We start from the raw sequence: 21,669 nt of genomic DNA, 5'->3' as shown, positions 1-21,669 counted from the left end.
GCTACTTTGCCTTTTGCAAACTTTAGCTTTTGGTTAATGAAGTAAAATCCTTTAAAGCATTAAGTCGATGTTTATATGTCATTCCTCGAATTCAGTCTTGTTGTCATACGAATATTTAAGGTTTCCAGAAATTTGGATAAGTAAAAGTAGATACATATTTGTATTGCGAAAACTGGCCAAGCGAATTTGCACTCTCTCAACATACAAAGTAATGATTTTAATGCAATGCTATCTAAGTATATAACATATCTATACAATATAATATATTACAAAAATACCATGCGGGATTTTTACTGTTTTAAATGTCCTTTATATATTTTTGAAGAAAAAGAAAACGTGATTAATTTAATATATTAGACTACATTTTCCTAACAAATCTGTTTGTATGTTTGTCTTTTAAAACAATGACGAGCCGGAGCCGTGTTTTTAAAGTCTATTTTGAACTGTAGTTACACTATTTACGATTCAAGAACGACTTCATTGATGTGACTGAAAATTGTTAGAATAAGCCTTCAAACTTTTAATAAAAGAGCGTATGTCTTTTCAAAAGCCGGCAATGCACCCGTGTGTTCTCTGGTTTTGCGGGTGTTTAAGGCAGTGCTGATTGCTTAACCCTATTCTATAAAAAAAGTGCTAGCTTAGAACCAGGAAACGGACGTTGGATAATTTTAATCAAGGATTTCTAGAAAAGAACGAGAATAAACGGGATTGCACTTACATACGTATGTAGAAGCTAGAAGCAATATAGTGCATATTATCTATACTATATACTATATTACTATATCTATACTATATATATATAATATTATAAAGCTGAAGAGTTTGTTTGTTTGATTGTTTGTTTGTTTGTTTGAACGCGCTAATCTCCGGAACTACTGATCCGATTTGAATAAATATTTTTGTGTTGAATAGTGCATTTATCGAGGAAGGCTATAGGCTATAAAACATCACGCTATAACCAATAGGTGGCACGTTCTGGGGTTAAGCGAAGTCCGAAGACAGGGGGAGGACACCGTAACCCTAGAGTCCGGCCACCTAATGTACTTCCGAGAGGGAGACCAACAATCCCAAGGTGGCGTTGGGTTTCTGGTCAATAAGTCTCTCTCTGATAACGTTGTGGAAATATCTAGTGTGTCGAGCAGGGTAGCGTACCTCATTATCAAGCTCACCGAGAGGTACAGCCTTAAGGTGGTGCAAGTGTACGCACCGACCTCGGCACATTCAGATGATGAGGTGGAGGAAATGTTCGATGACATATCGAGGGCCCTCCACTTCACTACTAAGACCCACTACAATGTTGTCATGGGAGACTTTAACGCTAAAGTGGGAGTACAGAATTGCAGTGAATCGGTAGTAGGATCCCATGGTTTTGGAGTCAGAAACCATAGGGGGCGGATGCTGGTCAACTTCCTCGAACAAGAGGGGCTGTTCTTGATGAACTCGTTTTTCAAAAAGCAGCCCCAAAGGAAGTGGACCTGGCGGAGCCCCGACACTATGACAAAAAATGAGATCGACTTCATCATAGCGGACAGGCGATACATATTCAGAGATGTCTCCGTGATCAACAGGTTTAACACCGGCAGTGATCACAGACTTGTCCGAGGCACTCTGAATATCGACTTTAAAGCCGAACGTGTCCGTTTGATGAAGTCCAGGCTCCGACCTACTATGCTCCAAACAATCACTGGATCTGAAACGTTCCAGCTTAATCTGGAAAACCGATTTGCTGCCTTGGAAACCACAACGGACGTTAACCAGAACCTAGAAAATGTAGTTCGAGTCCTCAGGGACGAAGGTACGAGATTCTGTAACATGCGACGTAAGGGCAGGAAGTCTAAACTTTCCGAGGAGACCCTGGGGCTGATGAGGAAACGACGTGAAAACCCACCCGTCACTTCGTCAGGAAAACGAGCACTGAACCGGGAGATCAACAAACGCGTGCGGCACGACCTCCGGTGCTCTAATACCGCTTCTATTGAAAAAGCCATCGAGCAGAATCGGGGGTCTAAGGTGTTCGTACAATCTCTCGGCAGAAGCCACCTGACGAAACTGACCACAGCAACTGGAGAAGTTGTTGCCTCTAAGCCGGCGGTTCTTTCGGAAATAGAGGACTTCTATAGCCGGTTATACGCTTCGCATGCATCTCGCCCTGATCCCGAAAATGAGGACTCTAGAGCTACATTAACGCGCCATTTCACTGAAGACCTGCCAGAAGTCAGCATTGGCGAAGTCGAGATTGCTCTTGGGCAGCTTAAAAATGGAAAAGCCCCTGGAGAGGACGGCGTTACCACAGAGTTGCTAAAGGCTGGAGGCAAACCCGTACTGAGGGAGCTCCAAAAGCTTTTTAACGCTGTCCTATTTGAAGGAGAACTCCAGAGGCGTGGAGCAGAAGTGTGGTCGTCTTGTTCTTCAAGAAAGGGGACAAAAGCCTTCTGAAGAACTATCGACCCATTTCGCTTCTAAGCCACGTCTATAAGCTGTTCTCAAGAGTGATCACGAACCGTCTTGCGCGAAGACTCGACGAATTCCAACCACCGGAACAGGCTGGATTTCGGAGCGGATACGGCACCATAGACCACATCCACACAGTGCGGCAGATTATACAGAAAACCGAAGAGTATAATCAGCCCCTGTGCCTAGCATTTGTGGACTATGAGAAGGCCTTTGACTCGATAGAAATCTGGTCTGTCCTGGAGTCGTTGCAGCGATGCCAGGTTGATTGGCGATACATCCAAGTGATGAGATGTCTTTACGAAGCCGCCACTATGTCCGTCCAAGTACAGAATCAGCAGACACGTCTCATACCATTGCATCGAGGAGTGAGACAAGGGGACGTCATATCCCCGAAACTGTTCACTAATGCAATGGAGGATATGTTCAAGACGCTGCACTGGAAAGGACGTGGCATCAATATCAATGGCGAACACATCTCTCACTTGCGATTCGCAGATGATATCGTCATAATGGCAGAAACGCTGCAGGACCTACAAGGGATGCTGAACGACCTGGCTGACTCCTCTGCACGCATCGGCCTACGGATGAACTTGGACAAAACCAAGGTCATGTTCAATGAACATGTTCTACCGGAACCGATTGCGATTCACGGAGCCGTCCTCGAAGTTGTTCAGAAATATGTCTACCTCGGGCAAACGTTGCAGTTAGGTAGAAACAACTTTGAGGATGAGGTGAATAGGAGAATTCAGTTGGGTTGGGCAGCTTTCGGAAAACTCCGTCGAGTCTTCTCATCGTCAATCCCACAGTGCCTAAAGACGAAAGTCTTTAACCAGTGCGTCCTACCCGTAATGACATACGGTGCCGAAACGTGGACACTTACGGCTAGACTGGTCCACAAACTCAAAGTCGCTCAGCGGGCTATGGAAAGGGCTATGCTCGGTGTCTCTCTCCGAAATCGCATTCGAAACGAAGTGATTCGGCAGAGAACCAAGGTGATCGACATAGCCCACCGGATCAGCAAGCTGAAGTGGCAGTGGGCCGGCCATATTAGCCGCAGGACCGACAACCGTTGGGGTAAGCGAGTCCTGGAGTGGAGACCGCGTCTCGGTAAACGTAGTGTAGGACGCCCCCAGGCGAGGTGGAGTGACGATCTGCGCAGGATGGCTGGCAGGAGCTGGATGCGAGTCGCTAGTGATAGAGCAAAGTGGCGAACAATTGGGGAGGCCTATGTCCAGCAGTGGACTGCTATAGGCTGATGATGATGACCAATAGCAGCCAAGCAGAGCGGGTGAAACCGCGCGGAAGTAGCTATATGTATATACGTATGTATGTACGTATGTATGTATGTATGTACGTTAATGCCTAATTTCCATGAATTTACTATGACGGTTCTCACTGCAATTCCCATTATTACCACATACATTTTTAATTAGCTATTTCCATTACTGTTCTCTGTATTGAATGTGGATTTCAGTTGTAGATTCAGGAGTAGTATATGTACAAATTATGTATATGTAATTAATTGAATTATTTAGTGTACAGCTAAGTAAATTAGGTGATTCAGTACAAAGGGATCGATAATTGGTTGCCTTGCCTATTACTTCTTTAAGTATTTGACTGCCAATAGAAAATTGCTGAAAGCAAATCTTCCGTTAACGTCGGTCACCGGTGATCATCACGGCATTCAATGTGTTAAAAAATCCTTGTCCCATACTAGGATTTTCTCCTGAGTCGGTGTCGTGGGTACGTTTAAAAACATGTAAGTTCACATACACATTACACCCAGATCCGAAACAACAATTTGTGAATCACACAAAGAGTTGCTCCGAGCTGGGATCGAACGCGCTACACAGGTTATGTCATAGTAGCTTTATGTATGCAAAGTCTCAGCCCGATCCGTCCAGTGGTTTGGGCTGTGTGTTGGTAGATCATTAGGGCAGTTACCATTGAGTTGTAATATTAAGACCAAATAGATCGGGGCTTAGCGCGTTCAAACTCGATAAATAAACAAACTATACTTTGATTTTATTGTCAACACAAAAATAATTATTAAAATCGGACTACCAGATCAGGAGATTGGGGCGTTCAAACAGACATACTCTTCAGCTAAATTAATTACAAATCACGTTTTTATTTTTAGATAAATAAACTTTCTCTTCAGCTTTATACATTACTATAGATTACCCAGCCTCTTTCACCCCAAAACAAGTCCAGTACACGTCGCTCCTACACAACATTTGCTCCTAACGGTGCTCCTTACATTAGTGATATTATTGTTCTGGGTACCTACCGTTTTATATAGCTAATTAACTATTTGTTTATGTGCCTCCATGTTTGTTCAGGGACTCGAGGTCAGGTATGAATGTTAGTACGAGTACGTATGTTTAGTTGTGTGCGTAATTTGAATTATTGTTTTGTGAGGTCTCTTTTAGAGAATGGGAAAGATTTTCTGGTTGGAGAATTTGGTTCTATGTACATTTTTGGCATTTCGGTTGTTGTTTGGAGTTGCAAAGTGAAATGTTTTTTTGGGGTGAATTTGTAAGTGTGTCCTATTAGTGCGTTGCGTCGCGTCGTCGTAACAGCTGATGAACAGATGCAGCTTCGTCTCTTGTCTGTTGATACGTTGAAACATCTTGCGTGATGATGTAACTGTGGTATAGGGTATGTCATAAAAAATATATAAAAACCGACGCAACGCAGTGTATCGGACAAATAATTCCTATCTCTAAGTGGGGTTAAAGAATTACCTATACAGATTTTTGGTTTTATAATGCTTCAGTAACTATGTAGTGGTCAAGGAGCTTATGGCAAGGTAAACCAGAAAAAGCCAATGATGGTGTACACATACTTTTCGCGCAATGGGAGAAAGCGAGTGAATTACTTGAGTTCTTGTAGGTACTATGACTTACATAATTATAATATATAGTCTATCGACGGAGAATCTTAACACCGCGATTTAGATTATGACGTCATCTAACAACGCCATCTAGTTCAGTTCAGTAGAACTTCTTAACTACGAGCGGTGATTAAAATATGTGCATGTGAAATTGTATGTTTGTAAACGCACCCACGACACAGGAGAAAATCCTAGTGTGGGGCAACGTTTTTGAAAAAAAAAAAATGGAGGTTTCAGAATAGAGTACATATTTGACAATAAGTTTACCTCTTATGCCTTTACCATCCTAGTAACATTACTACCAATATTGGTAGAGGCGCCTACAGCTGGGACATCAAGTTAATCAATCAAATTTAAACTCTATAGTCTTGTAATAAGATCCAAAATCCTATTTCTTAAGTTTTAACTTGTAGTTCTGTTAAAGACAGGATTGTGTTTACAGTACACTTATTGTTCTCTAAAGGGTATACCTTTCCTCTTATTATAAACAGTACCCTCATCTAGCACTTACAATGATCTGAACAACAAAAACATTTCAAAACAAAGCAAACTCGCGTGTCTAACTTGTATTATTGTGTTAGACGGAGTTGCCTCAACTCAACAGCAGTGATGTGACTCGAGTGTGTTGGTATTCGATTCATTTGAGTTATTTTATTATTAGATTCGATGATCATTTTAAATTGTTCACATAGTATTAAAAAATAAATGAAGAAAATGTTATAAATTCACAAGACTTAATTTCTCTTCAACCTATAATATTCACCCACTTCGAAAGTGCAAATCTCCTTACAATTGCGCCTTTTTTGCCAATCTTATGCTGTTATAAAAATTGGATTATATTATCCTGCTTGACAAAAAGAAATAACTTGTAATTCAATCTTTGCAACAAGGTTTTTTAAAACTAGGAAAATCATCCAATGGCTTCTCCTGTCTTGCTTGAGTGAGGCTAAAGAGAGTGTCAGACTTTCTCAGAGTGAAACAAGGAGTCTCAGACACTCTCGGAGTGAAACAAGATCTTGATTGTAAACTTTACTAATGCAGCTTTAAGCAAGCACTCATGATTTGATCGCAATAATTTTCACATTTGAGTGTTACCTATATTCATTTTTCTTTTCCATTCGAAACAATCGACTAATATGTGACTATACTCGAGTCACATCACTACATCACATATTACTCAGTTTAGTAATCAAATGTGAAAAAAGCCTCCGTTCTCGTAACTAGCTTTCAAAGTATATTCACATTAATATAACTGTAGTTTTTATCAACAGTCATCAGTCTTTTCATGCATGTTTGTCGGTTAAGGAGAAGTATACATAGAATAATTACTGACTTACCGAAGTAATACTATATTGCAAATATGAAAGTCTATTTTGTTTTCTTTGCTTTCAAGTTGCAACAATGTGATTTTATATTGTGATTTTTACTTGTGGAGATAGTTGGGAAGCTAAGACGAGTGATCGGTTAGAAAGTGCAAGTGAGAACATAGATTGACAGCTCCATTTTAAAGATACCAGGAACATTTTTGAACAACTAAAAATAGATTTACTTACGTATCTCCATTCTTAATATATTATATCGTGAAATTCAGATCGCACATCAAGCTATCCAATATAGCCTACATCCTTCAATTAACTTTCAACTATATCACAATACAAATAAAGTTCCATTTTACAAAACTACAAATAGATTTATCTATCCATATCTATCTCTATATAAGTAATGTTAAACTTCACCGAACCCACTTCACAGATGTACCACAAAAAGGCCCATTACCGGTATACAGAGTACTACACGGAGCGTACTAATAAGTGCGCGTCATTAGGGCTCATGTACATGATGCGACGCCGCTTCGGGTCGCATCATGTTCGGGATTCATAAATTAAAGATGCCTTCATCATATTAAAGAGCACACTCCTTTTTTAAAAAAGTCCAGCAACGCACCTGTGACTCCTCTGGTGTTGCGGATGTCCATGGGCGGCGCCGATCGCTTACCATCAGGTGACTCGTTTGCTCGTTTGCCTCCTATTCCATAAAAAAATCAGAATTACGTTATATTGATCAAGTAGTTATAATTACATATGCGACCTACTCGCAGCCCGACAATCCCGTGACTGGCGAGTGACGCCTTACTTGAATGCAATAGCAGATAGGGTACATAATAATATATCGTGTGTCCCCACATCATTCCCAGCTTTATGCTGATTTAAAAAAAAAGGAAAATCCTCCAATGTCTTCTCCAGCCTTGGGCGAGGCAAACGGAGTGTCAGACTCTTGCTGACTAAAACCGAAACCGTTCCTACTTCTGCTTTTCGAGCCGGGGAGTAAACCCGCTGGGTAGTCCGCAGCTCCAGATCAGGCATCAGCCCTACTATGCCCTAACTGTTGTGGTCTGATATATACGTTTGCCACTACCTATATATTGATGTCGCTGTCATACCATCGCGTCAATACCGTTTACTACACAATGCTTGCTGCAAAGAATCCGAACTGTATAGTGGTATAATAAAATTAAGCAACGTTTAACGTCGCGGTGGTCCGAAGGTTCTCCGCCTCTCATTCATGAGAAGGGTTCGAAATCTACCAACGGCAAGTACCAATGTGATTTTTTCCGAGTTACATGTACTTTCTAAGATTATTAAGACACCACTGACAAATGGTGAAGGAAAACATTGTGATGAAACCTGGGCTTATAATTTATATTTATAAGTTTGAAATCGCCAACCTGCATTGAGCAAGCGTGGTGATTAATGCTCAAACCTTATCCATGTGAGAAGAGGCTTTAGTCAGCAGTGGCCAATTATAGGCTGTTGATATATTTATGATATGTATAAAATCAAGCAATATGGCGGCTATGCAGTGGCGAACCGTACTCATAGTATAGCGGCGCGGCTGCGGAGCGATTGTGGTACGACGGCGACAGCATCGTGTACACGAGCCTTTACGTACAGCGTCCTAATAAGCGAGCGTCATTACGCTCGCGGCGAACATAATTATTGAACTTAGGTTTCAATGTACTAGTTCGTATTGTACACACAATAATGTGTGTAATGTGTAATAAATAATGATTGTGGGTTCATAGTTTCTTAGTATTGGTAGACGTGAGATTACACACATAAATATTGTAAAAGAAAATGATACTTATGTTGTTGGCTTAGCGATTCAAATTGAACTCGTTGTATTTTATTTATTTTTTTAGTTACATGTCAATTATTATCTTGTGATTCCCTTCATCATAATCTTAGTGATGTCATAGACTCCTCTGGTCGAATAAGTCTTCGATTGCATTTATTCTCACCCATTTTTTCAAAATTACTTTTTGTTTTTAAGAACATTTCAGATATGGAAAGTGTTTATTTGATTTACTATCAATTCTTTAATCGATAATTATCTAGTATCGTAATTGTTATCTTTCTATACATTTTTCCTCACAAGACTAAAATAAATACGTACACAAAATCTTCGGTCCGAACCCTTACCTCGCGGAACCCTGAAACATCCCAAACTATGTATCTACCACAAAAACTCGGTACACGCTACATTGAGCCTGCTAATAAGCACGGATCATTAGCTTAATGGCTAGATGTGTTCAGTTTGAGCCGTTTTTTCCATTCACTCTTACACATTCGTTCCATCGTTCATTCCCAATGTGTGGGGTTTCAAATTGATAGTGGCTTTGAGTCGTGTTTTCAAGATTAGCCCTTTTTTGTTGAGATTTTGAATTTGGTCGTGCATTTTGTCGAAAGCATTCATTGCAATTTGATGATTTTAAGAGGTGGATGATAAAATAAAACTGTTTAGAATATGGAAAAATAGATATTTATGCAATACTCTTACACACACATACTACAAACGGGGATTAAAATGAGTGACATAATTATAAGTTGTATGTACTTTCAGGATATACCATATTTATAATTAAAGATATACTATATAGAAGCGTTATTCGGTTTTTCAAAAATTTCTCAGTAATAGCACGGAGTCTAGAATTTTGTCCAATATATGGCAATGGGCTAACCCCTATTACAGTATTACGTGCCGTACCTCTGCCTACCCCTTCGGGGATAAAAAGCGTTATGTTATATTGGCATTTTTTTTAGTCGAATAATAATTTGTGCCACGTGCATTGTGCAATCGAAAATCCAATAATACTTGACTAATAAATTCCGCCATCGAACACAAGTCCTCATGTCCTGATTCCAATCAATAAATCACTTTGATTTTGTTAGTATAGGGATGACGACGGGGTATGAAAATCAAAAATTCATTTAATCCGTCAGTTATGCAATGAAATAATTCTAGACACGTACTTTTTTATTTTGTCATATAAGATAACAATACTTAGATAAAACGAATCTAAGTTTAAGAGTGGGTGTAAATACATAATTTCTACGACGTCAAAAAGGCGTTATAGGGCCTCCAGTTACCTCACTCACACAACGCAAGCGTTGTTTCACGTCGGTTTTCGGTTTTCTGTGAGGTTGAGCTGGCCCATTCGTGCCGAAGCATGACTTTCCCACACTTCATAGTATCCAGTTTTTCATTTTTTTCATTGAATCTACGAGCTTCATTAAAATACTAGGATCAGAAACTTATATACGGTACTTACCTAATTACTTCAATCAAGTCACTACGAAGTTCGTCAGAACAATTCATAAACTCGAAACATTATAACTCATTTTCGTACAACTCCGCTAATATTCTCCCTTTCTCCTTTTCTTTCTAAATCAAGACTATCTCTCAACATCAGATCGATATCATTAAGTATTACAGTGAATTCAAGAACAGTGTGCTGAGTTCTCTATCAGCTGAAACTAAAATGTGTTAATATAGCCATTTGTAAGCAAAATCACTAGCCGACATTTATTTTATCCGATCTGATTATGTGAACTGTCGAACTGAAGTCTACCTTTTTATCCTCGAGCCTAACTAAAGCCTTTATAGCTTTGTTCCAATCGATTCTGTGTTTAGACTTCAAAATGCGTTTTTGGGAGTCGTGATTATGAGTCGAAAATTACTTTGGATTTAGGCTGCTTTTCCACCAAAGATTTGCTATGTTACGTTGCTGTGGATGCGTTTGGTTTTCACCAATCATATTCATTGTTACACATAGCTAAGCACTGGTGGAGACGGACTCAAATCAACTATTTTTTATGTGGAAAGATGAGTGCTATGGATGGCTTCCCTACTATCGATACATCGCATACTCGAGCTGTGCATCCCGCATAGCTACTTGGCGGTGACACATCTTCTTAGTACATCTTACTTACACAGCTACATATTTTATATGTCTATGCAGTCTAATTCATCTAATGAAGGATGAAATCAGTGCCATTTCATACCGAATACAATACTAAACTCCATTATATTACAGAAAAAATTGTTAAACCAAAAAACCCAAAAACTTACAGCAATCGGACCTTGCAGCCACTTGCCCGAAATGACAGTCTTAACAAAACAAACTTGCAAATAAATATCACACGAAATAAGTCAAAGCAAGCCAAAAGCAATAGGTTTTTAAAACAACAAAAAAAAACAACAGTAGAATCGTTAAACTAAAAATATATCTAGAAAAAAGTTTACAACACAACAAATTTATGTCGACTCTAGGACAATAAATTGCAATTTGTGGCCTCACCGCCATTTAATGAGGCTTCATTCAGTGAAGAGATGAAATTTCACACTGAAAATTTCAATTTTCGCAATACGGTTAACAAGTTGTATTCAGTACGGTATGAAAAGAGTGCCTTCGTCCTATTTTCGGAGCAGCGACTTCAATTTTATTATCATTAGTGTTTCGTTTACCCATTCGCTTGTGGTTGAGACATTCATTATTTAAAGTTACTTTAATTAATATGTGTACAAAGTGTTTTGTAATTGTTATTGTAATATTTGTTAGTAAAAGCTATATACAAACGTATGATTTTAACAGACTTTAACTTTTAGGTCATCAAAACCTCACCCCTCTATTACATGGGACTTATAACACAAATGGTGAAAAGTGGGGTGTACATTGTATAGCGGCATTACGTGTCGTAATGTGCACCTCTGCTTACCCCTTCGGGGATAAAAAGGCGTGACATTGTGTGTTAAAATCATTTGTGTGTTAAGTCATAAGCCAGTAACTGTGCCAGAGCTGTGGACTACCCCGGAGCTACGGACTACCTAGCGGGTTCATCGAGGCTCTGGTTTTTTTTACAATTAATGGGTTGACGTTTGGCCGCTATCCTGATGTTAAGAAATGCCCATAAGTAACCTATTCACTCAGTTCGAAGAGCAATAGTAGGAACGGGGTGGTTATCAGTCAGTAGGAGTCTGACACTCTCTCTGACCTCACCCAATGTGGGAAAAGTCATTGGATGATTTTCCCCCTTAAAAAAGGCTGTAACTGTTTCACTGTTGAGCAAACGCCTTGTCTTACACGGAGAAGGGACAAGCATTAATTTATTATGGCATACCCAAGGGAGTAATTGAGAATCCGGAGATGGAATGCATAACCAAAACGTGTTTGTGTTCAGTAATGATTCTGGTGTTCTCACATAAGACAGTTTTTCATACACCTTTTTATCTTCAATTAAGTATTATATTTTTTGGCTTAACGTATGACGTAATTATTCAACGATTAACGAGAAACTCGACTAGTTCTAGGTACAATATGTTTTATCCTACTATGTAGTAGTATCATGCGAAGTAAAAGTTTGTAAGTTTGTTGATTGGATAAAATTTGGAACAGGAATAGATTATGATCTGCAATAACACACAGGATACTTTATATCTCACGGGAATGCAAGCGAAGCCACTGGTAGTGGCTAGTTTAATATAATCAAATTAAATAATTATATTGCTTAAATCTCAAAGCATAAAGAGCTGTATGCATCCTACAATATACACCTCTTCTACAAAATAAAAATAAATTAAATCTCCAATATATCCTAACAGCCTACCTTGATAACGCAATATTCTACAGTGAAGTTCATTATACACATACATAATATACATACCTAAGAACAAACAATTTCATAAAACAGTATTAAAACGCTAAAGGAGGGCTAAAGGAAAATTCTCGCGTTTTTCTTCATTTAGTCCGGCAAGCTTTGTAATTATAATTTATCAGTATTAAGTAAGACTATTCAGGAGAAAAAAGCGCTTTTCTTAAGAGGTACAGATTTAATAAGACACTGAGGATACTGAACACGTTTTAGGTAGAATATTTAGATTTAGACTAAGTGCTAATGAAAATTATCATCATCATCAACAGTCCTTGACTGTCAACGGACGCCTTAGTACGAGTTTGTTTTACGTTAAACGATCGAAACGAGGGTCTTTCGGCGCTCTGATTGGTCGATTAATTACAGTCGGCCAATGATGGCGCCAAACGTGATTTTGTTCAACGTAAAACAACCTCGTAATAAGCCCTTTAATTGGCTGGCACGAATGAACTAACAAATCCAACCAAATAGAGATATCATGATTTTATTAGAGAGCGCTCCTGATGACTTTTTGTAACATAAATGGCGAACAGTGGGTGTACATTATGTAGCGGCATTACCTGCCATAATGTGCACCTCTGCCTATCCCTTCGGGGATAAAAGGTGTGACGTTAGCGTATATAAAATTTAGAACGGCGATAATAATAATATTTGGTGCACTTCCATAGTGCATACAGGGATAATTGGCGGCTGATGTCCTATTTCACTTAGATTGAAATTGTTCAACGGGCCTCTGCGAGTTGGCTTCGGCTCCTCGTACGCCTTCCAAAGGTCCGGGACCCTGTGGTTCCGTGATATGTAACGAATATACATAATAATAACACATACTTCAACTTACCTTTTCAGGGAAACACCAACACTAATTACCATGTAAAATAATAACTGTAACAATAATTGAACCCCCACCTTTAAGGACCTTCAGACCAATAACTTATAATCTCAAGTGTAACGCAATTAAAGTTTATTATGCGTAAAACAAATTAAACCTTTACGACTGAGCGTAAAACAAACGGGGCCCTTATATTCAAATTGTTTTGAATTCTAATTTGGCCCGTTAATTGTGAAATACAAAGCTACCTTGAATTTTATTTGAGTTCTTAAAAGGACAACGGTTTTCAGATCTTAGGACCAAGTTTATAGGCACTATAAAATTAAATTATGGCTCTGCCCAAGTGACCAGTATTCAAATTATACACCTAATTAAAAAAATATAGAGTTACTTATTAAGTATCGGAGCTGCGGACTACCTAGCGGGTTTACCGAGGTTCTGGCTTGAAAAGCAGAAGTAGGAACGGGGTGGTTTTTAGTCAGTAAGAGTCTGACACTCCCTCTTACCTCGACCAAGGTGGGAGAAGTCATTGGATGATTTTCTCCCCTTAAAAATAATAAAAAAGGGTTACTTATTCTGTTATCGGTTTACTCACGTATCTGTTTAACGAGGAACTAAACTAGTTCCAAGCCATGCTAGAGGTTCATATTTATGAGCAGCATTCCGTGACACACGACACGGCTATTGTCATGCTGCTATCACCAATTTTCGAACAACCCTTAATTCCTGATCCCCAAAAGGCCGGCAACGCAACCTTAAACTGAGCAGATGAGTTTTGAACCACTCGCCTAACAAGACAATGGTTATCATCATCGTTATCATCATCGTCATATATAATTTTGTTTTATTTTGAAAAACTTTGATATTTAATTTAAAAATAATGATTTTTTGTTTTGTTCCAGGTACCGCTATTACAATCAACTGGCAAAGAAAGGAAGATCACTACCATATACTGCATCAGTACCAACGGTAATTATCTTCTTACTATAGAAATACTAATTATACAATAATAATTGTTATACCTATTACTTTTCACCAGTTATGTATTTTTTATCCCCAAAGGCCCATTACTGCTCATTACGGCACAAAATGCCACTGTACAATGTACACCCACTTTTCACAATTTGTGTTATAAGTCTCATGTAATAGAGATTGAGTCTATTGCCACATACTGGACACAATTTCAGACTCCTACTACTGAGAAATTTTCGAAAAATCGATAATAGCGCAGCAATACTTTGCCAGATACGGGAATCGACTCCGAAAGCCTTTGCCTGGCAGTTCAACTTACGACCCCTCGTCCAACGAGGCAGTCACTAATTAGTAGTTTTATTATAACTTTCTTTCGACAAACGCCGTGTCGTGTGTCGCGGAATGCTGGTTATGATTATGATCCTCTAGCATGGCTTGAAACTAATCGAGTTCCTCGTCAAACAGTTACGAGAGTAAGTCGATAACATAATAATACATTTAGTAAGAATTTCTCAGTCGCAAAATAACGGATTAAAATGTATTCTCCACTACGAATTTACTTTTTGTAAAAACGTCTCAAGATTCTTTGAATATAAATACTAGGTTCCTATATTATACAATTTTAACGACATTGGAGTAACCAACGTTCTTAAAAAAATATGTCATTAAAAAGCTGAGAACCTTTAAAAATAAAACTTTTACGCTTCGGATATTCACTTTGCAGTATATCGGTTGAGCGGTACAGTTAAATAAAAAAGTGCTTATCAGCTATGTTGGAGATGGTACCGGTTTTATTGGCTTTAAAGTTTTATGTTCGCGACTGTACTGGTACTTGTAAAGTCTGGGACGCAATGAGAGGAATTTCTCTTGAATTTATTTTAAGAGACAAAGAAAAGTAATTTGATTAATAGACTTTTGGATATTGACAGAAAATCTGCTAAAGTGTGGGCCATGCTTCGGCACGAATGAAACCACGCTTGCGTTGTGTGAGTTGGTTACCGGAAGCCCAATTACCCCTTCCCAATACCCGATTTCCCAACAACCCTTGAATTCTTAACCAGCCAAAGGGCCGGCAACGCATTTGTAACGCCTCTGATGTTTCGGGTGTCTGTGGGCGGTGACGATTGCTTATTATCAGGTGATCCGTCAGCTTGTTTATGGGCTCATGCCAGAAAAAAAATCACAGTAAACAACATAGGAATAATGTTTCTGAAATGATGTAACCAAGTCAATACTTGGTTACATTATTACTCTGATAATATGATTGAAAAAGAGTAATCTATGGAGTTTCTTGTTCGTTCTTCTCAATAAGAATCTACATCTTTAGCATATAGCTTTATAATAGGACTAACCGACAGATAAGCATTTTTAATATTATTACATTTACTTTGACGTTCAAAAGCACTTTACTGGTATATTTCAAACAAATAATTTTGACTTTGACTTTGAACAGAATATTATAAATATTATTTAGGCTACTATTCATCCTGGTCACGCTACCACAATCAATGGTAGCAAGCTAGCATATTATATTGTTTCGTAACAATGGATATCAAAATTCAATTCAATTACCCCAACAAAATGACCATCAATGAATAATGATAGTACTCTCATTACTATATTTGTTTTGAAATGTAATTAAGGGCATGCAAGTATCATTAACCGTACTGAACTCGCTGGAGTGTCGAAAATGCCAGCATTGGATACTTTTGTCGACAGTTTTTGAAAACCAGGTCAATGCAATTTTAGTGAAATAAATAAGGTTGAGTGTAATGTATTTTTGGAGGATTTTGTGCTATGGTTTGATGTGAGAGAATAGAGTGGATCTTATTTAATATTTTAGGGAACAGAGAGTAAAGTTTCCTAAGAAAAGGAGGATCCTCCGACCAGGCGAGGTGATCTTGCCTGACGGGCTTTCTGCCCAACTGTTGTTCGTTGTGATTTTCTACCCCTGTTTATTCGCACGTAAACTTCACAAGTGCGATGCTGGATATTTATGACGTCATCCGTTGATTGTCTATGGACGACTTCTGTCATCTGTCACTTGTAATGTGTCGCCATGCTATTATAATTGCGATGTTTGTGAATTTGTGTGTTTGTTATTCTATAAGATCAAAAGGGCTATAGGATCGGGATAAAATTTGGAACAGGGGTAGATTATACGAATAAAACATAAGCTACTTTTTATTTTACGGGAACGCCGGTGAAGTCACTAGCCGAAACAAGGTTTTGATGAAGCGTAATATCAAAATGGGCATTAATTTCAATAATTAAATCGACCTTGTGTAGATTGTGTACTAGAAACCACATCTAGTTTCATTGGGTAGCTATGTCTAAAAAATATTTAAAACATTCTATTGTTTATTAAAAACCAAACATTTTCTTTCAGCTTCTTAGAACTTACTCTGTTACTACGCTTACAATTTTGACGACAAAAAATCTAAAATCTAAACAAAGAACTACGTTTTGTTTTCTAAATAAACCTTTTTTTAAAGTGATTCGCCTTGTATTTACTTTACTTTATGCCTATATTTTTTTTTTTTTTGTAAATCAGATAATTTCCGTAAAACATCATAAGTCTGAAAAATACTACGCTGAAAATTTATTAAATTTTCCGGCAACGCACATGTGACTCCTTTGGTATTGCGGGTGTCCAAGGGCGGCGCTGATCGCTTACCATCAGGTGTCTCGTTAGCTTGTTTGCCACCAATTCCATAAAAAAAATCAGTTCTGCAGAACGCGAGAAAATTGTACACAAACATACATGCAAAATGAGAACCAAATTGTTTTGAAACTATAAAAAACTAACAGGAAAATCCTAAAATACTCATTACCAGCCCAACTTACAGAGTTAAAACTGACAAAGTAACAACACTAAAGCGTTGAAATGTTAAATTGGGAGTGAGGCATTAAATTCCACTAACTTTCACACCGCCTGTTTATGGCAGATACGGACGGGAGTATAATGTTATGTAGTAAATACTATACCAGATTTACGAGCCACTCCAGTCGATGTGATGCGTTAAATTTTATCTCTAGTAACGCTGGTGATCTGTTGACGTCCGATTTTAATAGTGTTTGTGGATATAATAGGATCAATGTAGTTGTATATCGTGCTTGTACGGCGGTTAAATTACATGTGTGGGAGAGCCATGCTTCGGCATGAATGGGCCGACTCGACTGAAGTGATACTACGGCTTCACAGAAAACCGACGTGAAACAACGCTTGCGTTGTGTTTCGTTGTGTAAGTGAGGTTGCCGGAGGCCCAACCCAGACCCAATTTTCCAAATCCCTGATTACCGAACAACAACCCTTAAATTCCTAACTGCCAAAAAGCCGGCAATACGCTTGTAACGCCTCTGGTGTTCAAAGTGTCCATGGGCGGCGGCGATTGCTTACCATCATGTGACGGCGGTTAAAGTAGAATGAATTAGTCCCCACCGCTGCTCTTCCAATGGGTGCCATTACAGCCGACTAAGGAAGTTTATTAAAGGAAGTGCTATTTGATAATATGTAGTTAATGACATGAACGGTAGATATAGTCAAACCGCCAATACCGATGGTATTAGTGCTACGTCGTAGCGAGCGTAGCGCATCACGCTCACATTTCGTAGCGTCGTAGCAAACGTAGCGCATCACATTACTTTGCGTAGTATCATAGCGAGTTATTTTAATGAATCTACAAGAATAATTATAATGTGCTTTGTTGAATCTTCCCAATTCTCCTAAATTTGAAATATTCCCCGTAACAATTTAGTTATTTCGGATGAACCAGCTAATCACTTGAACCGGAGTCAAATTCGACACTGTAGTCCTCACTTAACGATTTCTACACTAAAATAGCAATCAGCTATATTATTATGATATTGTTTAACTGGTGGTTTTATGATGAAAGCCACAATAAATATTAAAACAAAATAAATGATTAGCAACAGTGCTAATGCAATCATTTATTTTGTTTATGAAGCTTTAATTAGATTATTCATTAAAATTATTATTATTATTAACAGCCTGTAACCTGCTTGGTTATTCTGTAATTATCAATTTGAACCTTTTGAATTGAGCTCGATCGCATTTTCGCTTGTCATTGGTCAAGATATTTTGTGAAAGTTTGTTTGTTTGTATGTTTATCCGTCAATCACAATGAAACTACTGAACGGATTTTGATAAAATTTAGTACACAGACAGGATATGAGTTGCCTTGGGTGATAATGTTTTTTTATGGTATAAGCTGGTAAACGAATAGACGGATCACCGGATGGTAAGCAATCGCCACCGCCCATGGACACTTGAAACATCAAAGGCGTTACAAGTGCGTTGCCGGCCTTTTGAGGGTTAGGAATTTAAGGGTTGTTGTGAAATCGGTGATTAGGAAGATTAGGATAGGGGGGGGGGGGATAATTGGGCTTCATTCCTTTTGAACCAGCCCGTTCGTGCCGAAGCATGGTTCTCCCACACTTAAAGGATACTTTTTATACTACGGCAACGCGGGTGAAACCGCTGTGAGAAACTAGTTAAATTAAAAAAAAAAAATAGTGAATTATCGAGCAAAATAGGTTAGTACGGAGTAATTGTTCGATAAACAATTGTTCACTGGGTTGTAATTTTGTATGTAAAAGTTAATTAATGTTTCATTTATATGACTTTATAGCAAGCTGAACATTATTTATTGGTCGATGCATGTACACGTACATATTATAATTACTAACGGGCCGCCGCCCACGGCTATAATATATAGTACATGGTTTTTATTAAGTCGTGTCAAACGAAAATGATGCATAAATAAAATGCTATAAAACTTATATCTGAAGTAATATTAAAGGTCCAATTACAAAAAAAAGGCCAAACAATTATACATACATACTCTCGAAAAACATAACCCAACTTCTGGCGCAGTCGGGTAAAAAGATTGGGTATGCGTTTTTTTGTTATGGGATATGGATAACGGGCCCTGGACGCACAACATCAGAAGAGTAAGAAGTTCGTTGCCGGCTGCTTAAATATAAGAATTGGGCCTGTGGCAATCTCACTCACTTGGCATACCCAAGTGGTGTTTCACGCAATTTCTTGAGGGACCTTGGTATCACTCTGGTTGACCTGGAGCAGTCGTGTCAAAAGCATATTATGAATTGAACTTCCATGGTGTTTCGAACGTTCATGGGTAGCATGGATTAATTATCATCAGCTGATATGTCTGCTTATTTACATTATGCTTTCTTTTTTCAGCCATGATCTTTTCTTTTCTTTTCTTTTTTAAAAAACGTTGCCCCACATTAGGATTTTCTCCTGTGTCGTGGGTGCGTTTACAAACATACAATTTCACATGCACATGACACCCAGACCCGAAACAACAATTTGTGGATCACACAAAGAGTTGCTCCGTGCGGTAATCGAACCCGCTACACATTGTACGGCAGCCAGTTGCCCAGCCACCGCACCAACCGTGTAGTCAAATGATCGTCCCACTTCAGGGCAAAGGCCTCCCTACTCTCCTTCCACTCCTCTCTATGTAACGCTTTTTATGACCAATCCATAGGTTTAATGGTCCGTCCATGTCATATGTGTCAAGTTCGTCCCGAAATACCCCATTTACATAAAAATATAGACGAAGTATTAACAACTTGAAGCGAGATATTTGTCATGTTTATTTATGTCTATAAGTTTCCAATATTTCGGCACTGTTGCAAGCGCCATGATCACGTAAGAAACAACCATGGTAAATATCCCATCTCAAGTCCTAATGATTGAATGCAAGGTTGGTGCGGTGGCTGGGCAACTGGCTGCCGCGCAACGGGTAGCGGGTTCGATTCCCGCACGGAGCAACTCTTTGTGTGATCCACAAATTGTTGTTTCGGGTTTGGGTGTCATGTGTATGTGAACTTGTATGTTTGTAAACGCACCCACGACACAGGAGAAAATCCTAATGTAGTATGTAGTAGTTGAATAAAATAAAATAGTGTTACTGACCATGTCAGTTTAAAAACTTATAAAGTGTTAACATTCACGAAGACATATACAACTACAACTAAACCAAGGATTTACATCACTAATACCAACTACAGACAACCCTAGCATAACTACATTAAACTAATTAGTCTTCAATTGTAATTCATATCTAATTAACAAACCATTGTTCCCAGTGATGCGACACCGTGGTCCCGGGCTCGCGGGATTAGTGCTGACATCCCGGACTATCCCGGGAATTACGGTGAGTAATGGACGGAGTTATTAATGCGGCCCCCGGGATAAAGATATCCTGGTGTAGCGATTAGTAAATGTTGTCGTGTTATTATTTTTAAATGCTTTTTTTAATTTATATTGTAAATATTTAAATTTTTTGGACTCAGTAAAATTAAATTCAGATTATTTTCTCGCAAAGTTCCAACACTATTTAGGTAGGACTAAAACTTTAATAGACTAAAATCACTACCTCGTTAGGCGAGTGACCGCAAGCATTACTACCGAGCAATACGTATCAGGTACCAGTTTGTTGTCCTATTCAGGCTTTTTGAAAATTGATTTATTGACACGGTGCCAACTTGTTTTAAGTAAAAAAGTAAGGGCTCACTAAGAAACTCCTTTTTTGTTTTTTTTATTTTTAACGGGTTATATCTTTCTACTTCTTGTCCCGCCTTAGGTGAGGTGAAAGGGAGTGTGAGATTCGTACTAAACTAAAAACCATCCCGTTCCTACTCCTACTTTGAGACGGAGCCCCGGTAACGTTAAATTGTCCGCAGCTCTAGAACTGATAGACCCCTGAATATAATAAGTTAGAAACGGGTTTAGTCTGCCTACCTCTTCAAGCGCAACTTATGTTATATAACATTAATTTACTAGCAAAATAATCTAGATATTAACTACATTAATTACCTCAGTCTCCCCATTAATGTATAATTAGATACATACATATTGTAGGACGGTCAGTGACCCCAATAATTATATTGAAATCAAAATACAATTTGTACGTTCATTAGTTTCAGTAGGTGTTAGTGTTTTTCAGGATATATGTGGAACATTACACTTATTCTTTTTTGCATCGTCACGTCTTTTATCCCCGAAGGGATAGGCAGAGGTGCACATTAAGGCACGTATATACTACCGCTATACAATGTACACCCACTTTTCACTATTTCTGTTAAAGTCCCAAGTAATAGGGGGTGAGCCTATTGCCATGGACAAATCCAGACTTCGTGCTATTACTGAGAAATTTCTAAAAACCGAAAAAAGTTCAGTAATACTTTGCCTGACCTGAGAATCGAATCCGACACCCTTTGTCCGGCAGTCGCACTAACGACCACTCGACCAACGAGTCAGCGACCCCAATAATTGTACCGAAATCAAAATACAATTTGTACGTTCATTACTTTCAGTAAGCGCTAGTGTTTTTCAGGCTTCTATATTATCAAGATATTTGTGAAACATTACACTTATTTGCAGAAAAAAATGTACATCATTAGTAACGATCCAACGTTCAATGATATTGTTTTTTTTTTAAGAGTAACGAATGGAGTTTCTTGATCGTTCTTCT

Source organism: Spodoptera frugiperda, chromosome 14, assembly GCF_023101765.2.
Source record: "Spodoptera frugiperda isolate SF20-4 chromosome 14, AGI-APGP_CSIRO_Sfru_2.0, whole genome shotgun sequence".
Lineage (NCBI taxonomy): Eukaryota > Metazoa > Arthropoda > Insecta > Lepidoptera > Noctuidae > Spodoptera > Spodoptera frugiperda.
The sequence above is the reverse complement of the archived record's forward strand: the minus strand, read 5'-3'. Positions refer to the sequence as shown.